The 23,223-nt window shown below is 24.3% G+C and overlaps 1 long non-coding RNA gene across 1 annotated transcript in view; it reads right to left on the minus strand.

Moving 5' to 3' along the window:
* The window catches only part of LOC129605426 (uncharacterized), a 55,113-nt gene extending 32,831 nt beyond the window's left edge, over nt 1-22,282 (minus strand). The window contains exon 1 of the long non-coding RNA XR_008696712.1: nt 22,158-22,282. This is a non-coding gene — a long non-coding RNA (uncharacterized LOC129605426). The remainder of the gene's footprint in view (nt 1-22,157) is intronic.
* Nucleotides 22,283-23,223: the final 941 nt, after the last annotated feature.

The following is a 23,223-nucleotide window of genomic DNA, read 5'->3' on the forward strand; positions in this document are numbered from 1 at the left end:
AAAACGGTTTATATAATATAATGGAATGCTCAATGTATTATAAGAACTAAAAGGTGAAGAAATTGAAAAATTAATACAGCCAGTAAAAAATTTTTATATATTTTTTTTGATTTTTTTACTGTCGCTGCGAAATCTCATGTGACTCCAGCTGTTGTTCAGAGTGAACATGGGAGTACAGGTGCGATGTCGCACCAATGTCAACAGCGGCTAACTGAGAATGTCGTTTTAGGGTATTTAACATTTGAGTATGAAAGCATTTCGCCATTTTAGTACAATACTGTACATTAAATATTAAATTGATTTGAAATTAATAATAATTATCAATAGAATTACAATATTAAATGTTCTTACTTTTATTAAAATTGCATCAGAAAAGGTTAAATTTTATATTTAATTTCTAAATGATTTTTCATCAAATTACAATAATGTCAAATAATCTTTGTAAACGAAAAATCATTAAAACATTTTTAATGAGAACAGACTGATGATGTGTTAAATATACTTGAAAACATATATACATACTTACTTCTATATTTATTATTTATTATATTTTGTAAGTAAAGTAGACATAATTATAATAATTGCTTTGTTAAACACTTTATTCAGATGAAGAAATTAAAATTTTTATTATTAATTTTTCTATTTAACATTCTTTTTACAATACTTTTATACAAACGTACATACTTATTTATTAAAATATTTATGTATGTAATAAAATATTCTAGCCTTATCGCTAGCAAATATTGTAAACATAACCTAATCTTATTATGAAAAACAAAAAAACAAAAAAAAGAATAATAAAAAAAATGTCACGAAAGAAAATATGTACTTATGTATAAATAAAGACAATAGCATTGATAGAAAAGAAACAAAAACTGAAAAAAAAACTGAACAGAGCAGTACAATAAAAATAATTGTAAAACACAATGAAAAAAGAGAAAAGTAAAGAAAATAATCAGTTATAATAAAAATAATTATGTGCATTAATAATAATTATTAATACATATAACATACATACATACGTACATATTATGTCTGCATACTTATTATGTGTGCCTATGTGTAAATTTATACTTATTTTATTCTTGAAAAAGGTGAAGAGAAACAATGAAACATGAGAAAAATTCATGCAATTTAAATTAAAACTTTATACTTGCGTTAACTACTTATGATTTTAAACAAGTAAAACCGTTTCAGTCGGTATAAAACGATTGAATTATACCCTGCACCTTTCGTTATTGTGTAGCAATTACTCGAACCTGTGAAATCATTCTATAGAAACTTCACGGATGTGTCTGACCTATAATTGGACATCCAACTGCCAAGTTTCATGAATCTGACTTTATAATTTTTCCAAATATTTAAAATTAGCTTTTGGAGTTGTATGGCAACTACCTGAACCTGTCAACCAATTCCATCAAAATTTCACAAATATATCTGATCTATAATCGGACACACAACTGCCAAGTTTCATTAATCTGACTTTATTATTTTTCCAAATATTAAGAATAAGCTTTTAGACTTGTATGGGATGTACTCGAACCTGTTAAGCAATTCCACCAAAACTTCACAAATATATATTATCTATAATCGGACATACAACTGCCAAGTTACAAGAATCTGACTTTATTATTTTGCCGAATATAAAAAATTTGCTGTTGGAGTTGTATGGCAGCCACCCAAACCGGTGCAGCTATCCCATTATAATTTTTAGAGCATGTGTAGAATATAATTGGACACATGTATACAAAATTTTATATTTATAGCTTTATTGGTTTTTGAAATATTTAAAATAAACTCTTTGAGTTGCATAGCAGCTACCCAAACCCGTTGTCCGAATTAGTCCTATAACAATAGGGCTCGTCCTTGAAACAAAAGAAAAAACTTGTGAAAGTTTGGTGTCGATTGCATTATTCGTTTTTGAGGTATTTTTGAGGTACGATTGCATTATTCGGACGGGCGGACGGATGGACGGACGGACATGTCTAAATCGACGCAGAATTTTACGCTAAGCAAGAATATGTATATATGTCCATACCGCAGATGAGTCCTTTAAGTAGTTACAAACTCCATACCAAAGTTAATATACCCTTCACGAAGTGCAGGGTATAAAAAAGCTCATTTTGTTTGGTATGGGCTGAAAAATTTATATGTACATAAGTACATAAAAGAAATAATTTTATTACATTTAAATGTGACAGATATATGTATGCACTTATAAAGCAAGAACTGCCGGTGTTACACAATAATTTTGATGTCAAAGTTTAATAAAGATTATTATGGTAATAATGAATATTACCAGTTATGGTTGTAAAGTGATTTTTTAATTTAAGCGTTAAGTAAGAAAAATGTTATGTTTATAAATAATTTATTCACTTTGAGGAAAAAAATAAAATTTTAGATTTTATTTAATTAGGCCCAAATAACTACAGGTCGCGGAGTAATTGAATCCAATTTTAATGTGACAACAAGTGACTCTTCTGTTGTCACAGCAATGAAAATAACTATACTTATTGATTGTGGGCTATCAGAAAGAAATAAATCGAAGATCTTATTGAATAAAATAAATAATTTTAATCCGTTTTAATTTTATTTTATTAAAATAATCTTAATAATCATTATCTATTAATTTCAATAACCCATAAAATCTTTAATATATTAATGCAATACTGCAATAAGGAATAACAATAAATTTTCACTATTATACAAATGAACTTTAATTACCTATACATGCTTACTTATATCTGTATATACATAAATAATTCAATAATTTTTTTATTATTATAAAATTATAATATTTACATATATAAAATGAAAAAAAAAATTAGTAATGATAATTATTATACTTATATATAGTATTAATGATAGTTAGTAATAATAATTATTATTTGTTTATATAAGATGTGATAATTAATTTCTATTACAGACGGCAATGACTTTAATTATTATACTTATATTGTAGACCTTTTTTTTTGCTATTGTCGGATTATACACAGATATGTAGGTACATTAGTGTGTAAAAAATAGGAAAGGACAAAAATATGCAATATAATTATGAAAAATTTCAATACACACATACTTACACATGCTTATAGTAATAGGGTATTAATAATTTATACTTAAATAAATATTTAATTTATTAATAAACTATAAGTAAGTAAATAAAAATATTATGCGAGTGAAAATTTTTTAAATAAAGATTTAAAAAAAAATAAATTATTATTAATATTTTAATTATTAAATTATTTAAAATTTATTAAATAAATGTTTATATGAATTTATTTTTATTAAATTTATTGTAGGTTTAATTAACGAGAGTAATAATTGCATTATTTTCGTTCTATTTTTAGATTATTCATAATTATTTGGTATTGATGATCGAATTTTTTTTGACAGCTTTATAATTTTATTGTGTTTATTAAACTTGTCAATCTATTAATTACTTCTGAAATTCTATAATATAAAAATAATAATTTCGAAAAATTAAATTAAACTGGTTGGTATAGTTAAATTATTAAGGATATGTAAGCTGACAGGGAAACATGTGAAATTTTTGAATAACTGGCCGAATTTGTCAGCGTATTTGAGAGTTGAAAATATCACTGAAAAAAAAAGATATAGCAGAAAATTTTGCAATCTATTATCTGTCTGTGCAACCAATTATACTTAATATTCTTAAAATTTTATAATATTATTCTTAAAATATTATAATATTCTTCTCTTCAGATTCTCTAATTTTGGTGGGAATTGAAACGTTTCTTATGATTTCTGACCTTTTCGTACCTATAATTATCATTTTTCAAGAATTTTTTTTTCAATTTTGGACTATCGCACGAAATAAACATGCACGATTGGAATGAAACTATTATAAATAACCACATTTTTCATTCAACTCAAAATTTTTAGAGAAAGAGTAGCCAATAGAGAATATTGTGCTACATAAGAATAATATTCACAAACTACACTTTGAAATTCGTTTAAATGCAACGTACTGTGAGAAAAATTCACTTTGTTTTTTGTAAAAGTAAATTAAATCTGTTCTATGCTTTTAATATTTAAAATAAATAAAGTAAAGTAAATAAATACTTAAAGATTAAGTGCATTCAATTTTTTTTTCTCAAAAGGATGTACATAAAATACGGTCATTTTGTTCAAAAGGATAACTTATTTCATAGAACCAAACAAATAAAAAGAATACAAAGTATCAGGTATGTAGTTCAAAAAGAACTAAAAAAAAATTCAAAGGACACTTGTTCGATTTTGCTAGAATTTTATACCTACAATTGTACTAAATTTACATGTCCCTATATACAAATACCGTTAAAGATTTATAATAATATAAAAAAATTCACATAATATCCTTTAGCAGTTTAACTATATATGAATCCTTGATAACATAATGCATTTGTATTATGCTTGTACTCATATAAGTATATAGGTATTTCATATTATTTTAACAGGTAGAATATTTGCGCATGCATTTCTCCCGGTAAAACGATATATTGTACTACCAACTAACTATTATTTTTTATCTGCTTTAAAATTTTTATTATTATACTACATTTTCTGAGTATATAGCAGAAATTATACAAAATTTTTTTTTGTATTAAACTTGCTGTTATACTCGTTAATTTTTTGCTTTAAAAATTCTGTATTGCATTTGTGATAGTCTATAATGCAGCATTCAGAACCGTAATAACTAAGTATAATGAATAAGTGCAACTACCCGGGTTTTACTATATCTGTTCAACTAAATAGTTTTACATCTACAAAATACTATATGTATTACAGATTCATATAGGCATAAAATACTATGATTTTGCAGATACATTAAGTACTTATATAAAATTTTTTTAATCCCTTTTTTTTTTGTAAATGAAATGCAAATGTAGTTGAAAAAAAAAATTATTTAAACATCACCATATGCGGCAGAAAGTCGACTAAGTACTCGTATGTATTACTGAACATTAATAGTAAAAATGGAAAATTGAATTTTTTTTTAAATTTAATATGCTCTTTGAAAATATGTTATACAATTTATAAATATGTATGGCATACACATATAGTTATTATATGAAAGTGCAGTACTAACATTGATGCTCTTAATTTGATGTGTTTGCAATCTATGATAATAACTTCTCAGGACAATTGAAATAAAAAATAAATATAGTTGTAGAGCCCTGATAAAAAATAAATATGATAATAGAGTTCAAGAATTTTCATGCATCTCTTGAACAGAAATAGTATAAAAGTCAGAAACTACCTATAGGATCTGCGAAGAGGCGAAGGAAATCTTTAATTCAAAGTCTATGAGACTGTGGAGCTATAATCTGTATGAAAAAAAAAGATTCCTTTTATATTACACCCTTACAGTGTGTATTATAAGAGAAGCTGCAGGCGTTTAATTTTTGCAAGATATTCAAATTTTTTATATTAATATTTGGGAGCTTTGTAAATAGGATCACTTTAAATCATCTTAGAAAGCGGTGTATTGTAATTTAAAATTATAGTATTAATTATATATATATGAAACTTAAGTATGTACATATGTACAGATATATTAAACATCACTAACTCATAGTACACCTTCTAAAAACAAAGGAAAATACTTTATGTTAATCGCGGTGCACTGCTATCCTATCTGTGCAGTCTACACTAGCGCTATATTAGCCTTCACTCATTCAAATATATTTAATACTCATATATGTATGTATGTACATGCGTATTTTTCATTCTATTAACTAAAAAAACTTAAAAACAACACCCTTTAATGCGTTTTACAGTTGAAAGCTAAATGTAACGTTATAAAAACATTTATTGTTTTCCTTTTCCTGTTAAAGTTAAAAATACCTTGGTGTTTTTCCTCCATCTCTTTCCTCTCTCATTTATATTAAATAAATACACGAATAAATTTTAAATAAGATAAGAAAATCTTTAATTTTATTTACTTTTTAATTTACGCTGTTAAAAATGACACAAATTTTCGTCTTAAATTTTCTTAAATTAATTTTCTGTTATCTCCCCTCTTCCTCTGTCTCTCTCTCTCTTTCTCTCTCTTTTCAGTCCACTCTCTTCTGTATCGTAAACTATATTATATCATAATATTTTCTTACATTGAACTGAATAAATGACAATATAATCAGATTTTTGTGAGAAAATGCCGAATCATTAAAAATTCATTCAATTTTTTATTTTTACTTGTAATTAATGTCAAAACAAAAAGCATATTGTAAAAACAAAAACTAAAAAAAAAAAATTACCAAAACAAAAGCACAGAGTAAAGTTGCTTGCTGGTATAAAAATTCAAGCTAGCGAAAAGAAAAACAAAAAGTCGAAAAAAAAAACATCCAAAATGAAAAAACTTTAAAACTGGAATTACCACATTTAAAAATCTACCATAAAGTCATAAAAATGAAAATGACTCAGTATGCGTAATAATAATTTTAAAAGTGAATTAAAAAAATATAACTATAGAGTTTTATACTTAAGGTTGCCAATTCTCAGAAATTATTATAAATAATTTAATTGGAAAAAGATACAGAGGAGATTGTAAGTTAAGCGAAATTGAAGTTAGGCGTTCACAAAAAAATGTCCGAATTTTATAGTTACATAAAGATGGAGTAAGTAATTAGAATTTAAACTTATTTCTTTGTAATTTATTATAGAAAGTATAACAGTTAAGGTTATAACTTAACAATTCTTACAGATTTGTTCGCCCGACTGCCACAAAATTATGGCAGTCTCTATTAAGCCGATATTAACAACAACAGTTCTGCTTGCTATCCATAAATGAAAAAAAAATTAATGAAAATCATATAAGCAAATTGAGTGCCTTCAAGAGGATGATGTTTTTGTTAGAAAAATTTGATATTGTTCTAAGAAAACAAAATCTCATAAATTGTTATATTTGACTAAAAATTTACTTGAAGTTGAAGAGATTTTAATGATTTAAGTATTCTTAATGAACAACAATCTGAAAAAATTTCATATGCTTGCCAATTTACGTATATGTACTTAAATGGTAATTATTATACACAGTCAGAAATTTTCTTTCATATAGCAACCTTTGTGAAATATAATTGATAAAATGTATATGTATTTATGTATGTATATATGTGCATTCGTTTATAAAAAAGAATGAAAAAGCAGAAAAAAATATCTAAAATCTCAGACAGCTCACTTAAATTGTATTATATAAGAGTGTTTTATATGGAAACACAATTTATATGCCTATGTACATACATAATTAATATAAACTTAGTTAAATATATTGATATATGTACATACAAATTGTATAAAACATACAAAAAGATAAAACATACCCACTTATTTCTCTTTAAATGATAGCATATTTGTAGTTGCATATTAAAAAGTGACAGTTTAAGCTACCAATTTTGTAAAATAGAGTTGGCACACTTATATAGTTATTAATTTAGTTACTAAATAAAATAGTAGTTTACAATAGCTTATTTATTCGCAATTTCCACATTGATTAAGATGAATTGCTACAAAAGCGTACGTGTACGTGGACAGTAACACAGTCGTCGTTAAAAAATTATCAAATAAAATAAAAAATTGCACAGCAAACTTTATAGCTTCTTGTATCAAACATAATGTATATCCGTTTGTAATATTTGATACCAACACTTTTAACAAATTATGTATTACATTTAACATATATTTTGCACGGTAACACCACTTAAAATTTACGAAAATAAAATACAATATTTATTCGGAAAACTTGCATAATTCTATAGTAAATCTAATAAATATACAGCAAGTAAGTATATATATGTACATTATTATTCTGCATCTTTCGCACACATTTATTCCATATTTCAGGTGCTTTCTGACTGTTCGGGTTGTGCGTATTATGAAATTATAGTTGCACTAATTAAATATTGTACAATCCGCTCCTCGATAGTATAACAATTTTTACTTATTATAGCACCTTATTTATACTTACTACCAATCATACCTGTATGGCTGTATTTTCATGCATATGTACATATAATATGTATACGTAAGTGTATGAAATCTAAAAACAAAAATATTATTTGCGTAGACTGCAGACTTGCTCAAGTAGGAGTATGACGTGATTTAAGCAAAAACGAGAAAAAAAATAGAGTTGACCTTGTCAACTCTGTGATACCCGTACGAATTTGTTATCCTATGTGCGAATAACTAATGTACCATAACTAACTATGGGGCAGACTATGACTTTAAGTTGCCGTATTACCATATTAATTTATGCAAAATTTCAGTACTATGTGTTATTCAAAATACTGGTTGTGCCAAACTACTATTGATGTTGTATGGCAGCTACCAGAAAGAGCCAAGAAATTTTAGCGAATTTTATCAAGCACATCGGCCCTACTAATATATTCACTTGTGCGAAATCTCAATATCACAGCTTTTATAGTTTCTGAGTTATAGTCAAATAACTTTTGAAGTTGTATGGCAGGTACCAGAAGGAGCCAAGTAATTTCAATGACTTTGATGTGACACATTGGCCCTACTAATATATTCGTTTGTGTGAAATTTCAATACCATAGCTTTAATAGTTTCTGAAATATAGCCAAATAATTTTTGAAGTTGTATGGCAGGTACCAGAAGGAGCCAAGTAATTTCAACGGCTTTTATGAGACACATTGGCCCTACTAATATATTCGTTTGTGTGAAATTTCAATACCATAGCTTTAATAGTTTCTGAAATATAGTCAAATAACTTTTGAAGTTGTATGGCAGGTACCAGAAGAAGCCAAGTAATTTCAATGACTTTTATGTGACACATTGGCCCTACTAATATATTCGTTTGTGTGAAATTTCAATACCATAGCTTTAATAGTTTCTGAAATATAGCCAAATAATTTTTGAAGTTGTATGGCAGGTACCAGAAGGAGCCAAGTAATTTCAACGACTTTTATGTGGCATATTGGCCCTACTAATATATTCGTTTGTGTGAAATTTCAATACCATAGCTTTAATAGTTTCTGAAATATAGCCAAATAAATTTTGAAGTTGTATGGCAGCTACCCGAACCGGTACCCCGATCATGTCCAATTTAAATAGGGTTCTGGCACTTACTACAATAAATCATTTGTGAAAATTTGGTGAACTTAGCTCAATTAGTTTTTGAGTTATCGTTCGGACGGACGGACGGACGGACGGACGGACGGACGGACGGACAGACAAAGCTAAATCAACTCAGAATTTGACGCTGATCAAAAACATACACTTGAGTCTATATCTAACACCGTTATTTCTTAGCGTTACAAACGGTAAGGCAAATTTAGTATACCCTTCGAACATACGTTCGTACGGGTATAAAAAGAAAAAAAGTTTAGAGAAAACAAGAAAAAAATCTAAAAGTGTATAAAAGATTTAAAAAAAAACTAAATAAAACCGGACTGATCCATGCGGTCGTTTATATATATTGTTGATTTCTTTTGTTTTTCATTTTGTTCTTATACTTTATCTATTTGATTTTATTTTAATTTTTATTTGAGAATTGACTATTTTATATTGGGTAGACAATCTTTTGATATAAATAAGAATTTCTTAATACACACACGTAAGGTACGTACATAATATTTATAAGAAATAACCATGTTATTTCATTCACTTTAACAATAATAATTGTTAAAATAACAAATTAGTACAAGTATAACAATCCAAAACAAGTTTTTTAAGTATTGGTTTTCTTTTCTATACTTAGAATTTTGTTCTAATTTGGCTAGCAAATTATTAAGTATTTCAAGAATACTTTTTTTTTAATTGATTTGCAAAATCTGAAAAATTTTTAGCGAAAATTTTAGCGATAATTTTAGCGAAAATTGACACATTTGAATTAGTGTACTTAAATTTTGTTTGCATTTTAATAAATTTAATATATGTAAGTGTAAAATAAGTAGTTGCATATTTTCTTGTAATGTAATGAGAAATAAAAAAAGAATTAAATAAGTAATTAATAAAATTTACTACTTTAGTAATTAAATTACTTTGGTAATTGTATTTCGAATTTCTTGTTTAAAATTTCTGTACATTTCAAGAAAATTTCCAGATATTGATCAACTTCTTATAATACAGATTATATTAAATTATCAAGAACTCAAAATATTTGAGCTCATATTAAGTGAGTATTTCTAACTTTAAATATTATAGAAAAAAATCAGCTAATGAATTTTTAATTAATGGTAAATTGCTTAAAAATAAAATTATTTCTAATAGATTTTTCGGATCTTAACGAAAATCTATTAAAAATTAATTACCAATACCCAACTGTAAGTACGTCCCTACATTTATTAATAAATTTATAATTAAATTATTGATTTTGTAATTTTTTTTTTCTTAAAAATTGAGCGAAATTGAGAAGAATTGAGCGAAATCAAGAAATAAACTGAATTAATTACAAAATCATTAACTTAATTTTCCAAATCATAAAAAATTTCAAAAATAATTACACAGAAAATAATTTATTTATATTTTTTTCTTACATTTAGCATAATGCTTAAATTTTCTGTATTATTGCGCTTTGTTATACTTTTATATTATTATTGTATATGAAATATAAAACTTTGTTAATTAAAATATTTTCTTTGACAATGAAAAATAATGATGAAAAATTTTAATATCCCATTTAAATTTTTAACAGAATACTTATATAAGTATTGTACTTAATGAAGGGAAAAAAAGCTAAAAATACAAGGTGTCACAATTATGAACAGCAAATATTGAAAAGTCTTTGTATCTACTGTAATTAATTTCTACTGTAATTAATAATGAAATAAATAATGAGTAAGAAGGTAAAGGGTTGAAAGTAAACTCAACAGATTCGATTCAGTTACAAAAATTTCTTAGGAAAATTTAAAATTTTTAATAAGTAACAGTTTTAAGTTTACACGAGTGAATGGCAAAATATCTTTGTACATAATCTGTAATTTGTGTCATAAGTACTAAAATTGTTTATTATGCCTAAATACTATATACAGTTAAAGATTTACTCTAATACGGCAGAAATACATATGACCCTAGAATTCTATATAGTTATTTCTGTGAATTGTGAAATATATCATTGGGTCGATGTTGTATTCACAGTTAATCCAGCTACCTTTAACGAAATTGAATAACTTATTACTTACGGTCAATATTCTTAAACCAAATTAATACTATTAATACTACTACAACCAGACAAATAACTCGAAATCACAGATTTTTAGCTTAGCTCAAAAGTTTTTCAACTCTCAAATTTTTCACATTAATTTTAATTATTTATAAGTACCCTATATACACCTCATATGAATAAAGAGAGAAAAATGAGATTTTTTCAAACCATTAGAAAATATTTATTTCAGTATATAACCGTACATAATATAAGCAATTAGGATAGGTATATTGCTCTCTCTGACTTGATTCACATACGTATACTTGAATATTCTAACGCATACAATAATATGAGCAAATTATACTCACCGCATCTCACATATTTCCTTATCCAAAAACAAAATATAAAAATTCCTTTGTGACAGCGACGAATTATAATAATCCGCAGTTACAAAAAAAAAACTTTTAATTATTGTTGTTGTTGTTTTTGTTCTTATGTATGGAAAGATTTAATTAAATTCTGTAAAGTTTATACTCATAAGTATTATTATTATTATTAGAGAAAATAAGCCAAAGGGTGCTGCAAGTTATGTACCTATACATAAATAAATATATATATGAAACACATAATGAACTTTTAAAGTAAGTGTACAAGGATGAATAGGTATTAAATTAAAAAAAAAAATTAATGAAAAGAAAATGAGAATAGAATTGGAACGGCCAACTCCATGGCACCTGTTGGAATAAATGTTTCTAGTAGTTGTTTATTTGCATATTGGTGTACTATACTTATTGTTATCAGAAACAGTGGCTTTGTTATCAGTATGATGTTTTACTTGAGCATTATCTAAAATACGATTAACTTTAAGTAAATTAATTGCAAGTATGGCAGTTGTCGTAAGTAACACAAGTAATTATCGAATTCTTACTAATTTTTACGAATAATGACTCATTGTACTTGCTCTCTTGTGAAAAGTTTCAGTAGTCTACCTTGAATAATTCCGGAAATGTAGACCTTAACTAAACAACTTTTGAACTTTAATGACAAATTATCGACTCGACAGCAATAATTTTTAATTATGAGGTTCTACAAATTAAGTATATAGTAGTAACTCAACAATTCGATTCTGACCTTATTTCTTAGCATTACAAACTGAACGTTTCTTTAAAAATAACTTAGGAATCACGTTTGTATGGGTATTCGAAAACAAAAATCACTAAAAACCATGAAAAAATAATTACAATAATTCGATTTAGATTTCATTAAGCTAATGATTGTATTTTTTTTCATAATAATTTCGTATATCTATATTAAATGGTAAAAAAAAAGTTAGACTAATGGTGTTGAAAAATAACACATAAATTTCTTCGTAGAAAATTCAATTTAATATTCAAGAATTCCTGAAAATCTTAATTAAAAAGGGAAAAAGTGAATTCAATATGCTTATGAATAAGAAAAAAAAAATTCATTAATTTCTCATTAGAAGCATTTTTTTTCGTGCTCCTAACTGTTTACACGGAATTTACTTTGTATTCAACCATTTTTTGTTGTTATTGTTATAAAAGTAATGGGAATTTGAAACTTTATTAAAAATTTTCTTGCATATAACAAATTTCAATTGAAAATTTAACTTGTTTGTATTCGGTGTAGAGTCAAATTAGACGAATTAAAAATTTGGAGCCAATATTCACTTAAAATCTTGTCGATTTGAAATTCATTCTCATTCATTTTAAAATATTTCAAAATTTTTGATAAACAAACTATAAGTAATCCCTAACTATAGCACTTTCAATTTTCAAATCAAATAAAATTTTCAAATCAAATATCTCGATTAAAAATGATAAGATAAAAGAATTTAACTAATTTGCTATTTCAACTGGTAATCTTAATTGTTAAATAAGTATCTACAATACAAGAGGCTATATTTATAATTAAAAATACGACAACACTCTTATATGAAGTGCTCTGGTGAACATGAGTTCTTTGAGTAAAAAACATAATATTTAATTATTTATTTTTGCTTGAATTCGGAATAGATTAGAATTTCAAAATTTTGAATTTTTTTCTAAGTAACATGCCCTAACTACACTAAAATACTAAAATACTAGAATACTAAAATACTAAAACACTAAAATACTAAAACACTAAAATACTTAACATTTTGCAGTATTAAAAGAAAATTACAAAATATTTAATTAAGTACTTACTCAAAAACACGATGATTTCTCTTACATTTTTAAGGCTTTGTCTAATGTCTTTTGATCCGGTAAATAGAAAAAATTTTAATGCATGGGGAAAAAAATTGAACTGAACACTCGCCTCAACCGTTGAACTTAACTGCTAGTTAGGGTACCTGTGCATTTATCATGTAAAATGCTACCGCTATGTTAAGATAAACTGTAATGTGTATGTGAGTAACCCAACTGCAGTCTAAGCCGTATTTACTGCATTTTTGAAGCCAAGGGCTGATTTTATAAGTAAGTATAAATATAGTTATAGTTAATAACAATTATTTTTGCAATTGCTGTTGTTCAACGAAAACAAAATTTGTTCATTATTCTATTAAATGCTCACAATCAATCAAAAACAGTCATTACTTCACATTGAAAATATTTAATTTGATATTTTCGTCTTATTCATTTCATATGGTCTTACATAAATTAAAAAACAAAAACATTAAAAATACGAATACTTATAGTACATAAATTATAAGGATAATGTAAAAATCAAGGATAATTAATTAGTAATTACACGATCAATTAAATTAAGGAATAACAAATTCAAGGACATTTACAGAAAAATCTTCATCAGATGAGAATAAAAAGGAAAAAAGAAAAATATCGTGCCAATAATATTAAAATCGATTCCCTATACTTCTGGAATTAATCGATATATTGAATTGCAAGGAAAGCACAAATCTTCATAGCTACATAAATATAAATGCTTATAGATATTGGAAATTTAATTCACATAATGAACTAGCAATGTGAACTAACCATATTGCATCTATTACACACAATTAGACGTGATAACGTAATTATTACTGCGAATTTCGCATAATTTTTTCATACTTCTGTTCCTCAGTTGATAGAACGTTTAGAAAACGGCAATGCAACTAGTTAAATTTGAAAAGAAAAATATATTACCAGCTCTTAACTTTAGGCTTAGGCTATTGTATATATATTTGCATATATATGCGATAGATACTAAACCTAAACTATATACGTATATTTTTTAAATCTGATCCTTCTCGCCGACATTGATTTTTTCATTTAACTACCGAAAGAACCATAAATTTTTGAACTTAATTGCCATCATTTAGATTTTTTACTTCAGCATCACGTAATTATTATTACAAATTGCATGAGGAATATTTCAAAAATTCTAATAAATATTGTAAAATCATTATTAAAATTACTATTTTAATTAAAAATTTTTTAAAAATTATATTTTGTGCAAGAGAACTCACTATATCTTACTTTAATTTCTTATCAATTCAATTTAATTTTCTCAAAACAATGATAACTCCATAATATTTTTAAATCACAACTTTAAGCTAAGTAAATACATTTGTATTATGTATATGAGTATACATAAGTACTTACTTATTATGTATTTAAAAATTTCCAACTTGATTACTAGTATACCTATGCTAAGTATACTATATTATTTAAGTATATATAAGTGTAATAAAAATTGATTGAATAATTAAGTGAAGAGTTATAAATCATTAATTGCACTCAAGTTTATATTATAACTATAAGTATAATTAATCTTCAATTAGGACTTACAGATTTCGCCTTTAAATATTAAATAAAATCAAATCGAATTGTAAATCAATATTTTAGGTTTCTATAAAACCGTCTATATATGTACATTAAAAAAAACCCACTCCAAATATCAATCTGAGCACAATCTTCTTATCATTTACAAATTTAATTGATTTATTATTGAAAGAAGATTAACCTTGTACATATGAACAAAATTTATAAGTATTAAAGAATTTATGTAATTATTTTATGATTTTATAATAATTTTATAATTTATTAGTTTATTAAAAAATATTTAATATATACCCTCAACTAAATTGATTATAACATTGTACATAATCAAATGCAATATTTCCATGATGAAAAAGAGTCAGAGTCATATGTATACACCTCATATATGAGGTGTACTACATGACTTTTATATATATATGAAAGTCACCACATGTTTACGAGTACTGCTACATAATAAACTGATTAAAATTTTAATATTCAATTGAATATTGAATGTCTCACATCAAAATACATAAAATTACCTATTACTTAGATACTATTATATGGTCGTATTCATAAACTCATAAATTATATAGTAAATAAGCTATATATACTACTACATAAAATATACATGTACAAGTACTTATATATATATATATATATGCAAAATAAGTCTTTGACCTTAAATTACCTTTAATAATTCAGTAAACTTTTAATATTTTCACTTGTGCCTTAAAGCTATTTAGAATATTATCTGAGGCAAAATCGATTCTCTAAGATATTAACTTTATATTATTTATATATAATAGCCTAACTGAGTGCCTATACGTACATATATCCATATTTTCATATATATAGAATTTTTGAAATTTATTTTCAAGACATAAGTATCAAGTTACAATACATTAATACAACTTGAACAGTAAAGTATTTTATTCTTTTTTATAGTATGGTAGACAGGCGTTTATAGAATGTTGCCATCTATAGCAGTAATTTTTACATTTTGAAGTAAAATTTCATTTTAAAGAATAAGGAGAAATGTATGTTAGAAACTGCTTAATTTATTCAAAAAATTATAACTAAATTTAAAAATTGTCTGTACTTAGGTACTTGAGCACTTAAACATTTAAGTTTTTAAAAAAAATTTCAAAATAGTTCGACAAAACCCTGTAACTCATTTTTCAGAGGATTCTGTCATTGTCTCAATCCCAAAATTAGTTCAAACTATAATGATACGATGTAAATTTCCTGAGATCGAAAATGTAATAATACAGAATTCAGCTTATAAATTCCAATTGCTGAATTGTGTGCCGATACAGTATTATTACATTTCCGATGTTAGGGATACCGAATAACTTAACCTGAATTGTAATATATGGGAATAATTAAGCCTAACAACGGAATCACAGTAATACTGCTATTAAATAATACTTAATTCAGCTTTTACATACTAATTACTGAAATGTTATAGTATAACTTTTCAAACATGAAGCTTTAAATAATAATTTTTCACATAACGTCACCACTAAACAATTCAGCTTATAAGTTTTAATTGCTAAATTGTGCAGTGAGAAAGTGTTAACAAATTTTCGATGCCATGAAATTGTAATAAACTTCAAAACTTCCAAAAACACACGAATATTAAAAATTTTACATAATTATGTACATAAGTAGTTTTGTTATACGAAAACTGTTTTCCGAAAGAAAGCGTATTTTACAAAAAAAAATGAAATATTACTACATTTTCATAGTAAACGACAACACTAACATGATTATGTTAATCAGGTTATTGATCCTTCTTTTGGAATTTTTTGCCTTTAACTGGTTTATTGTAAATAATTTGCAATTAGTTAATTTAACACCTTCTACAAAAAAAAATTGTAAAATCTGTTAAATTAAAAGTTAAAAAAATTTATGCAATAAAGAAGCAAAAATTTATAAAAAAAAAAAATACAAAATGTAATTAATCCTTAATTTCTTAAGAGGCTTAATTTCTGTACTCAAAGAAAATGACAATGATTACTTATATACAGTGATTTTATATCACGAGATTAAATTTTAAGATTTTCAATTAATTTACTATAGATATCTAATAAGTTGTTGGAGCTCTTAATTTTGTAATAAGAAAAAGAACTGTTTCTATATAATTAATCGCAAGTAACAAGCACCACAGAATCATAAACTGTTATACGTATACGTTCATGAACTTTTTATATGTACAAAATACCGATAGTAAGCCCATTTATTTTTTCTAGTTGTCTTACAATATAAGTCATAAGAGAGCGTTGCAATAGTAAATCATATTAATAATTGAATACCATTGTGATATACAAATATGTAAATATGTATATACATACATTAATGGATCATATTGTCATAATTCATTTAATCTCACAGTTTATAATATTAACTTAAATTTTAAACCAGTTTATATACCAGACACGCCTACTAATTCAGGTGATAAACTGAAATTACATACTTATATATATACTTATTTAAAATTATTAACTATTATTCATGCATGATAATTAAAACTTTAAATATTACACTAATCTATTAAATTATATCGTTTAACACTTAATTACCTCACAAATTAATAAAAAAAAGGGTAATTATTAAAGGGGTAGATTACACTAATATTATTTTGCAGTATAGGCATCTATTATCACATTAATAATGATTGACCACATCTGTTCTTTTGGATCCGATAAAAGTAAGATGAGAAAATGTTCACAGAATCACAAAAAAAAAAATTAAAAATTACTGGTACGAGTACCTTATAAGTATGGGTAGAGTACACATGCACCAATATTTATTGTTACTTTATGTGTATACAATCAAAAAAATATTAATTTATAAGTACTTAATGATTCTTGTATTGAATAAGGTTAGCAAACCTGATATAAGTAAATGAATAGGGGATTGTATACTTAATAGTTCAATATTAAGAAAAAAAAAATGCATCCTTACATTGAGATGAACTTACATAAACGAAAATCCCACGAAAAACCTTTACTTATAAATGATGAAGAAAAAGAAAAGAAAGAAGATAACAAGTTTACCTTTATTTTATGCTGTGGGAATGTTTGAGTAAGTATATATATATATATATGTACACATACTTATATTTACAAAATATATTTAAAAGAAAAAAGACACAAGATTTATTTTAGGCATGGGAACAACGCCCTTGAAATATGAATTTCACTCAATTAAGGTATAAAAAATTTTGTAAGAGAATTGAAATTTTTTAAATATAATCTTATTACTTCTATTTTATGAGGCTCATTAGAGGGATCAAAATTTTCAAAAATTTTTTTTAGGCATTCCGTACAATTTTGATTTTCCACATTTACACAATTAATAATTTTTTACGCAAGGCAATTACTAATACTGAATGAATTACAAATTTTATATACACTCAGGGAAAGTGATCAATTAGCAGGTGCTCAATAATATAAATTTGACGCTCAATTTATTCAGATCCATGAAAATGAAACAAATTGCACACCGAACGTTCTTTAGTTTATTGTAAGTAAGTACTTAATTCAATAATTAAGAGATACTCAAATTTATTTAAATATATTTGAGCATTTATTTCTCGATATTAAAATGGCAAACCGTATACCCTTAATCAACTTAAAAATCACAAAAAAGCGTAGAACCAAAAAAATCACTCAATACTTTTTTTTTTTTTGTTCAAATGTACAAAATCCGAAACAATTTTAAATAATACTTATACTAATTGTATTATAATGAAAACAGTATAGGGAATTTATGGACTTACTTATCACTAACTTGCGGTACCTACCTACATTCTTAAGCATGCATTAGCATACAACTTTAATATTTAACTTTTTCCGAATAAATTACCATTCAACTTATATTACAGATTTAAGTAATTATTTTTGGAAAATTCTTTAGCATTTGAATTGCAATTTACACTGTAGATCAGTCTCTATCATAACCTCTACCATAGTAGTAAAACATTCATACTTCCTAGTATTCTTTGACTTCATACAAATCCACAACTCATTTTCGTACTTCCTGGTTTTACTGGATGGAATAATTTGTATTGATTTGTGTAATTGTTTTAATATTATATTTAGTATAACTAAAGTCTAATATATTTCTATTATCGGCGAAAATTTTAGTTGTTCATCAAAATAAAATCGAATATAATTTAATTCTGTACAATACGTGTTGCATGTAGTCGTCAGCCAACTAAGAGTTATTGTGTAATTTCATAGAAAAAATCATAAAAAAATAATTTTTACATAGACATTGTAAAATTATTATTAAAATATTTTCATTACAATATTTTTACCTTTACTATTAATCCAGTTAAAAACCGGTTACAAAATGGTGTAAATAAACAAAAATAAAAATTAATAAAAAAAAAATAAGAAAAGCTTTATTAAATTTTGTTTTTTTATTTGTTTATTTTCTTCCTCTCTATTTTTCTTTTTATTCTATTCAGTAAAAGAAAGGTAAAGTTATGGTAAAAGAGAAAAATTTTACAACTGCTTACTTGCATTTTTACCTTAACAAAAAACTTGCTATCAAAACTCTTACATTATTAAAATCACAACAAACAACAACAAACTTTGAATATTTTTTTATTATAAAAAATAATAATAAAAATTTTAATTACAAAAAAAAACATACGTAAAAAGAAAAATGTAAAAACAAAAAATTTGTAATAATTTCAATAGGAGTTAAAAATGTATAAAAAGTAAACTATGTAAAATATAAGACTGCTATTATTAACCGTTATTATTATTTAATTCCTGCTTTTAAAATTTTGTAATCTTTTCAAAATTAACTCTTACTTTTCTTTCTCATTGTTTTATTCAGCTTGTTTGCTTTGTTTTGACTTATGAATGAATTTTTTGTGTTTTGTAAAATAAATTTACTTACTTAAATGAATATTATAAAATTGTTTTAGGTTTTAAATTATTATTAAATGAATTGTATGTATGTGTGTAAATTATAACAGATGTTGTAAGAATACTCGACTAGTCAGCCATATTCAATGATTTAAATTTAAAATTTAATTCAAGTTTTTGTATACTTAAGTATAAGAAATTCACATTAAGGAAATGAAGGAATTTTGAAATTTTCTTAAACTTTTTTTTTTAGATTTATTGCAAGTAATACTAAAATTCCTGCAATATTTTTACAGTCGTAAAATACTTTTACTTGTAGTTTTTGCAGCATATTTATAATTAACCTATAATAATTAAATTTTTCATAATATTATATTGGCTATATCAAGTAAGAGTAAATTAAATTTGATTTTTTTTAAAATTTCTATCCTGTTTTATATAAGTAGTATTGTTATACATAAGAGACTACTTAATGTTAAACGATAAGTAATTAAGTAAAAGGTTTAATAATTTCAAGATTTATAAAATATAATAATAATATAATTTTGACAAATTAAATTGTTATTACTCTTATAACATATATGTGTGTATATTCATATAATTGTAGATTAACACACAAAAGTAATTCAATACAGTAGTTTTACACACAGAAAATTTTTTTGCTTCTAAAACGATTTGTCATTTTACTATAAGTAACAAAATCTATACCACTAGCATTCTTTTACAGTTAAATGCTTTGTTCACAATATACAACATCAATAACGCTATGCGTAGCAACTTTCTATTGTGAATACAATTACTAAACTTATAAGTTTTTGCTATAAGTATAATTCAAATGTTACTGCGTTACTGCTAGCGTGGCCTATTGCTTTGAATTGTAAATCAAGCACAATAAAAAATTAAATTATAAGTATAATAAAGATGTTATAAAATTCCCATAAAATTATATTTTTACTAATCATTGAATAATTTTGACTATATAATGGAAGTTTTGTTATTATCTAAGAGGATCAACTATTGCAATATAGCATAGTTTTCAATTAAGAAATTATATAATTTACATAGTAGGCACTCTCACTTATTGCATACATTTATGTATGTAACTATGTATAAGCATTTAGATGCATTATATATATGTATATATTTTTTTTGGTCACTGCACAATTTGGCTAAGTAGGTTTTTAATATTGTTAAATGTTATTCACACACAGTGCCTTAATTATTTTTATATAATGTTATGTTAAAATGTAAAGTACAATAAAAAAAATTATAAACAAGGTAACGCTGGAACTCAATCTAAAAATCTAAGTATTAATATTTCTCTAAGTAAATGCATTAAAATTTAAATTGTTTTAAACTTTACATTAAGTACTTATATAAAATCATTTAAAATAACTATAATTACTAAAATTAGTACCTATGGTATACTTATTTAAATTTGGAAACTCTTTTAACAAATAATTAGACTTAACGAAAATATTACCGTTAATAATTATTTAAAATGTTAATTATGATATTTAATACAATCTAATTTTCATACATAAGTTTCACAGAAATAAAATAATAATTTAATTGCCTTGTTCATAATAATTTACAAAATAAAAGTAATCATTGCTTTATTTTAGTCTTATTAAATTTAAAATGAATTAAAAATATTTTAATTACTTAATTGTAATCAAACCACCTGACTGCAATGGTTATGACACCGGCCCTTTAACTTAAGGGTCTCAAGTTCAAACCCCGGTCAGATCACTGTATAAAAATTATATTCAATATTATATAACTTAATATACAATATTAATAATTGTTATACAAGTAATTTTCAAATATTCATAATATTTAATATAAATAAAACTACGGCAGGCTAGTCACCTAGTTAACCTTATGGCGCTATGAAAGTAGGGCATGATATCATACACTAGCCCTATGCTCCTCCTAGGAGTGAAGAAGGGGAAAAAAAAAACAAAATTGTAATCAAATACTTTTTTTGTAAAAATTATTCAATTAGTTTTACCATTATTAAAAATTTAATATGGGTAAATAGTTACGTATCGCACATTTGATGCAACAGTGATATATGTGAGCAACTTAAAAACTACGATTTCTGAATTACGCAGGAATAGACACTTGAAACATTTATTTTTTGTATTTTTTGCACAAAAACACCATTTCTCTATATAGCTTAAAAATTGTCGTTCACAATTAATTGTAAAATAATACTATAAACACTTGTAACGAGAAAATTGATCGAAATTTGCAACGGGCCATTTTTTTCTTAAATATGTGCAAAAATATTGAGATATGACGAATTGTTGCAGCAAACAAGCGATATAATGTATGTACGTGTAATACTGCAACAATTATTTATAAATATTTTATTTTTAACAATTATAATTCACCTACCTTATTTATATTTATTATTAAATATTAAAATTTATTCCTTTTAATTTTTGACGAGCTTAATTTCATAATTGAAATATTCACAAAATTTTTTCTCTCCTTAATTACTTATAAATATTAATTTTTTTTTGCAATTTTTTAATTTAAATGCATAACTATTTTTACATGTATATTTTTAATTATTTTTATGTTATATATACTTAATTTTTGTACATAACAATGTTTGTAATTTAATTATATGTGTTATACTTACTAAAACTATAACATTTATACATTTGACACAAATATTTTTTAAATAACATTGAACTAATTAATTAATTTTTTTATTTTATTTTATTATTATTTTTATTTTTTGTAATATAAATGAGTAATACACACCAAAAATTTAATAATTTCAATTTTTTTTTTAATTAAGTATAAACTAAATTAATTTTTTATTTATAATATTTTAAAATATTATTTAACTACACACACATAAATAAAATTTTATAATTAATTAGTATTTTTTTTTTATTTTATAATATTTTCTTCTTATTAGTAATTAATTAATAAAATAATTTAAATTTCAATTTTTTATTCGAAAATTATTTTTTTTTTTAAATCTTATTTAATTTTTTTTTTGTTCACAATTTATTAAATTTCTTTTCTTCTTTTACAATATTTTACTATTTAATTTTTTATTTACAAATTTAATTAATTTTTTTTTTCTTATATTTCAATTTTTATCTTAAAAAAATCACATCACTATTAATAATAATAAATTGTATTAGAAGAAATCAAGAAACACAATACAGAGTAAAAGCAAAAAAAAAAATCACGGCGCGGCGCTTTAATCTTCACCATCATTTCGACAAGGTGTAGTGAGTAGTGATGAAACAAACAAAAAATATTTCGGTTCGAAAAGTAAAAAAAAAAAATTTAAAACAAAAAAGAAAAACACACAGTCACACAATTTGATTTTGTTTTGATTAAAATTTATGCAAAAAAAAAAAAAAAACAAAACAAAATCAACAGAAATTCAAAAAATTTAATTCAAAAACATTTTTATAAAAATTTTTTTAATCCCGTT

The sequence above is a fragment of the Condylostylus longicornis genome, unplaced genomic scaffold (assembly GCF_029603195.1).
Source record: "Condylostylus longicornis isolate FDR11 unplaced genomic scaffold, ASM2960319v2 ptg000013l, whole genome shotgun sequence".
NCBI lineage: Eukaryota > Metazoa > Arthropoda > Insecta > Diptera > Dolichopodidae > Condylostylus > Condylostylus longicornis.